This window comes from Gavia stellata, chromosome 14 (assembly GCF_030936135.1).
Source record: "Gavia stellata isolate bGavSte3 chromosome 14, bGavSte3.hap2, whole genome shotgun sequence".
Taxonomy (NCBI): domain Eukaryota; kingdom Metazoa; phylum Chordata; class Aves; order Gaviiformes; family Gaviidae; genus Gavia; species Gavia stellata.
Window position 1 is genome coordinate 2,401,411 of NC_082607.1, and position 6,000 is coordinate 2,407,410.

Consider the following 6,000-nt stretch of genomic DNA (forward strand, 5'->3'; position numbering starts at 1 on the left):
TGGAGGCAAACAGCGTGAGCCGCGGTGGTGTTTGGGGAGGGAGGAGGACCCCTCCTGATGCATCGGCACTGTCCCGGGGGGACGCAGGCATCCCCGAGCTGGGGACTTCGCTTTGTTCCCTGCAGCCCCACCCGCCTCCCCAGCCGAAAATGAGATTTTTTTTGTTGGCTGCAAAAGTCTCCTGCTTGTGGTTTAATATTAATTTTGGCAACTTGCACCCAGACTCTGCGCTACCTTGTCCAGGAATCAGTACGGCCGCCACATCTGGGCTGACAGAGTTTGTTTCGTTTGACAATATGGATTTAATGAACAAGCTGCCCAGCACTGGGAACCATTTCCCTCGGATAGCATCAAAATAAATGATGGGACATTTTCCAGTGCAATGCTGCAACCACCCAAAATACCACTATAAAATTCACAGACTCAAACCAGAGTGACTGCATTAAGCAAGGCTTAGGGGGATTATCGAATTAAATTGCTTGCCCCTTCCACCCTTCCCCCAGTCAAAGACATTAGGACTCTAAATACAAAAAAGGGTGTTAAAACAACACAATGGGCTTCGCTAAAACCTATAAAAGCAAAGAAACTCATTGTTAAGACTGTTGCTTTATTCTAGGCTGCTATTGTGTTTCGGCACAGCGTTGTGTTTCAGAGGGTTTTCTATCAGGGAGCTGGAGAGCCCTGGTTAATCTTAAGAACCACAGAAACTGCTGCGGCTCTAATGCTCCCGGAACAGCTCTGCTTCGGTGATTCCCCCGGCGAAAGAGAAATGCAACATAACCGTGTACGGCGCAGGACCGTTGCCTCCACGCCTCCGCCACCAAATCGTTCTGCCTGACTTGGGCCCTCGTTATTTACTGCCCGCTATTCCCGGCTCCGTCCTTTTCCTGGGGACAGCAGCGTCATGAGCATCCTGCTCGTTTCGGGGAGAGTTTGTGCAATGAAAGCTTTGCTTTAATCTGTGCTGGATTTATCCAGATGCATCAGTCTCTGGAAGGCTTACATGGGTCTCAGGTCTTCTATGTGCACGTAGCCTTGGTTTGTTAATCTGGAAATGGTTTATTCAAAATTAAAAAACAGAAAAAAAACCCCAAGCAATCCTTTCAAACTGCTCTGCTTGAACTGCTTTGACTGTGCAGCAAAACAAGCGTCCAGGCTCTCACTCATATATGTGGTCTGGCACCCATGTAATAGGTTTTAGGCTAATACATGGCACGCTGTGCCTGCTTTAATTAAATGAATTCTAGCAAAAAAAAGCATTTCCAATTTAAATTTCAATATTTTAATAGCTTAATGATATGATTTGTTTAAATATTTAATATATAAATATATAAAATTAATATTAATTTCCAATACATTTACAGAACCTGTTTCACCCAAATGACCACAGAAATATTCCCTTACCAGGGAACCCCTTTTCTTTGCATCGTTCTTATCACTACAGACCCTCGTATTTAAAGTCTTTATTTCAGTACAGTTTTCTTAGTAATAAAATAAATTTGTTAGGCTTGGGGTAAAGACATGAGACACCTGTGTAGCAACGGACAGTATTTACAGAGATTTTAAGCTCTTTGGGGCAAACACTGGTTTGTTCTTGACCGTGTCAGAGCCCGGAGGAGGGCACAACCGCACCACAGCCAGATGAGTGTTGTTAATAAAAGCTAATTAGTAAAGCCACCGGGTTATCTTTGACCTTCTCAAAGTCTTATTGCAAGGGCTGGGGAGAAAGGATAAGAAATGAGCAGAAGAGGGGGTTTTTTGCCTGAGTTTTGCCTTGGCCCCGGGATCCTCGCCCCGCGCAGCTCTCCCCTCTGACTTTCTGGGATCCCGTGTCCCCCCTGTGCCGTAGCAGAGATCCGTGATGCTTCGTCGCGCAGACTGGAGCTGAAGTTCCGAGGTATTTTGCACCACCATGGGAAGCTGCTCTCCGGGAAGGGGCTTGGGATGCTGACCGTTTGTGACAAGTCTAGCCTGGAAGAAAACCAAAAGGGCAGCAGTTCAAAACCTGGGTAATATTACTATGGCAACAAAATAACTCACCTTAAAATAAAATGTGCCTTGGAAAGCAACCTTACATGTTCAGGGAACAGAAGAAGAAAAATCCTATATTTTTTTATATTTTTTTGTAGCTTCCTGAACTCTTGACCTATTACCAGATGCTGATGCAGATTAAAAAAAAAAATCTATTTCTATCAGCAATGAAAAGAAACCGAACACAACCAGATCTCCAGCCCTCCAAGAAACTCCGGCAGGGATGCCACCAGTATGATCACAGAATCACTAAGGTTGGAAAAGATCTGTAAGATCATCAAGTCCAACCGTCAACCCAACACCACCATGCCCATTGAACCATGTCCTGCAGTGCCACGTCTTCGCGTTTTTTGAACACCTCCAGTCATGGTGACTCCATCTTATGAACTGGGTTAGTTTATAACCCCCCGACGCCTTCAGCTTTACGCTCATGGGGGGCGCGGGGTCCCGCCTCGGCTCAGCTCCTTCGCAGAGCGGGGCTGGGCACAAGCCCCGGGCATCCCTGAAGGGACAACGCGTTGCCTCGGCCGGGTCTTCTAATAAAGCACACACGAGCACGTTTCTGTGGGAGGTGGTTAACGGCCTTAGGTCGTCACTGGGCAATTACCAGGAGTAGTGTGTTGTTCTGGGCTGAAATAAAGCCAGAACGGGAGCAAACCCACTAATGATCTGTGCCGGCCTTTTTACCTTCCTTTTCCTCCCAGGCTGGGGTAGAAGATCAGATTGCTGATGTGGGTGATTTTCAATTGAGATGAAATGAAGGAAATCTCTATTTTTTTTTAACAAATGGTCACAAGAGTGTATCTGAGCACTTTCTTTTTTGTCTTTAAATGAAGTTTCCTTGCATATGGAGTAAGATAATATCTACTTCACCTGGCAATGATGGTCGTGGATCTTTCTTTTTGCTCTTTCCCTCACCTGAAGTTTTAAGGAGGTAATGGAGCGGGTCACAGTCTCACAGCAGAAGGGGAAGGATTTCCTGCGCAGGACGGGAAGCGGCCTCCGCACGTCTCCTGCGCTGAGCTGAGCCAAGCCCCGGGATCCCACCGCGGGTGGGAGAGAGCCACCAGCACGTCCCCGGATGCGCCCTCGTGCCAGTGCTGTGGACCAAACTGTAGTCTCCTGCGGACAATGTGCAGAAGATGTTTGGTTTTGAAGAGCAGCAGATAGACAAAGCAAACGCGTTCGCCAATGAACTTGTCCAGTTAGGAAGAAAGCCAAAATCGAATGAATTTTCTATCATTTAATATTTAATGTCAGTGGATTAAATGTAGCACGTGGAAATTCATGAAACAATCCGATTACTGCCAAAGACTATTTTAACAATGGCATGTGTGATACAGTTAAGACCCATTTTTTTGCTGGATAGAGTTCAAATGTCTCAAAAACTCTCTGGGAAACTGGTGTGGTACCAAGGCTCATCAGCACATACATGCCGTACAGCCGATAAGGGAAGGCGGTTGGTGTCCAGGAGATGGATCGTTCCTCCCTCTCATCAGGGGAACAAATTGTAAGTTAATTCAGAAACAGTGGATGCCTCAACAGCCAGGCACAAACAAATCCATACGTCCCATCTTTGCATCTGGTCAACCCTAGCTTTGGTCCCGTGCGTTTTGGTGTTCAACACGTGGTAGTGACTTGGTGTTTTTATGGCTCACAAGAGGCTGATCCTACTTGTGTAGAGCATGTTGTACAAAGCCAGCTTGCCAAAGGTACGTAAGCCAGAGAATAAAAGAGAGCAGATGTAAGGGGTTTTGCAAGTTCGTTGCAAAAGTGGTACAACGGAGAGGCATGCTCCTCTTCTGCAGTCATTCCCAGCCTGGCCTGGTTGGATACCCAGAACGGATGTTGGAAATCTTTGCCCAAGCGTTGCCCTCTCGAGTCCTGCCCGTTGCGCTCCACCATCGTGGTGCCACCGTGGCATCACTGTGGTGTCACCGCAGCATCACCACAGCGTCACCGCAGAGGCTCGGTCCGTGCCTCTTGCATTTCTCTTTGGGGAGAACCAATTCCAGTGATTTTCTCCTTCTTGACCTGTCACCTCTTTATAAATGTATGCCCTATGTATTTGTAAGATATGACCTATATATTTATATATAAATATGTGCTCTTTCTTTACTTTGCTTATCAGAATGCTGTATGAGATGCTGGCAGACGCCATTCAAAAGATGATACATTCACTGCTTCTCCCTTCCCTACTAGGACAACTATCCTGTCAAAAAATAAATTAGTTTGCTTTGACGGTATTTGTTCTTGACAAATCCATACTGGCTGCTTTTTTATCATTTCATTAATCTCCAGGATCTCTGTAAGTCAGTCAACTGTTTAATATTTTTGTCCCACTACCTTCCCAGATGTTGGAGTTAGGCTGACTGCTCTGTAATTCCTTGCTCCTTGTTTTTGAAGACGGGTGCTGTGTCCATCCTTCTAGGACCTCCCTGTCACCTTCGGGTTATCGTGGATGATCACCCATAGCAATGCCCGGGCGGCGATGCTCTCCATGACCCGTGTTCCTCGTCCCGCTGGTCCCAGTCAGAGACGTTGCAGCTGCATCTCCTGATTTGCCCTCACCTTTTGTAGTTTCTACTTCAGCTGAGATTTTAATCTCCCTCGTGGGACATCTCCCATCCCAGCTTGGGAAGCCTCCCCTGCGTTCTGCCTGGAAAGCAGCCAGCACGTGTTTCCCTGCATCTCGGCAGTCCTTCAGGTCATCCGTGCGTCCCCAGCGCTTGCCCGGCGTGCTCCGGTTTGCTGCCGTCGGACAGCTGGCTCGGCCGGTCCGCCCTGCAGATGGGATTCCCTTGCTGACACCAGCTGTGTCCCTTTTTGATGTCAGCAATCACGTCCCGAGGATTTCTTACATCAGGGGAAGAAAATGGGACAGACGCTGCGTGGGCTGCACGAGGTCCTATGCCCCAAGCCCGACGTCTCTCGACGCGTGTCTCTGCTAAGCATCTCTTTCCAAGCCCACAAGCATTTCTGCTTGCCTTTCCCTGGCTCTGCCTTTCTTCTGCGACTTCCCTGGCTCTCCCGGCCACCCTCCGCTCCATTCGAGCCCAGCCTGACCTCGGTGTGAGCCGGTCCCATAAAGAAACCCGATTGCCATTTTATGCCTTTCCTAGAGGAAAGGTGAGCGGTAGAAGCACCATGTTCAACAAAAAAGCGATACAATTGGTAGGAATTTAGCAGGGAACTGCCTCTGATCTCTAAACCCAAGAAGGGGATGATTAAGCTCATTACTCCCCTGGCTTCGCTGATGCAACTGCAAAACAGGAGAGCCAGGAGCAAGTGGTGGCTCCCCCCCGGCCGGCAGCATCCCGCCTGACCCACTGAAGCTTTCCTCTCTGTAGTGGAGATTTCTGCGGCGGATGCTGCCCGTGTTCGCGGGGGAGCCCGCCTGACCCGGCTCCGAGAGCAAGGCTGGCGGCTGAGCTCTGCCTCAGTTTTTTTGGGTCTTTTCTTATTTGTTTGGATTTTTTAAAAAAATAACCTCGTGCACATTACGATCACAGGGCAGTTTTTCCAATGTCAGGAGGGAAAAGAAATCAGCGACTTGGACTTGCACTGCATTTTATACCCATTTCTTAAGAGCGTGATGCTAGCGCCATTTTCATGTTTAGCATTAGCCTTAAATTGCGATGAAATTTGGAGTGAAATCCCCTTTGTACAGTAAATAGGCTTAGTGCGGTGGTGCCAATCAGCCTGCCTGCCCCCCTCCTTTTTTGGGGGGGTTATTTTTCAGGAAAAGAAAGAGCCCACTCATCTGACATAATTTACTAAGATTCCCCACTCTAGTAACTGAAATAAATCGGGCTGTTAAAAGCATCATTAGGAGCAGATGTAGGCTGCTTTGGGGAGAGCGAGGAGCTGCCGCTGGCTCCCCCGTCTGCCATACCACGCTCAGCCCCGGCCCTCGGTGCTGCTGCCCGTCAGCTCTGCCTTTATTCTCTTTTATTAAAAAGTCACTAA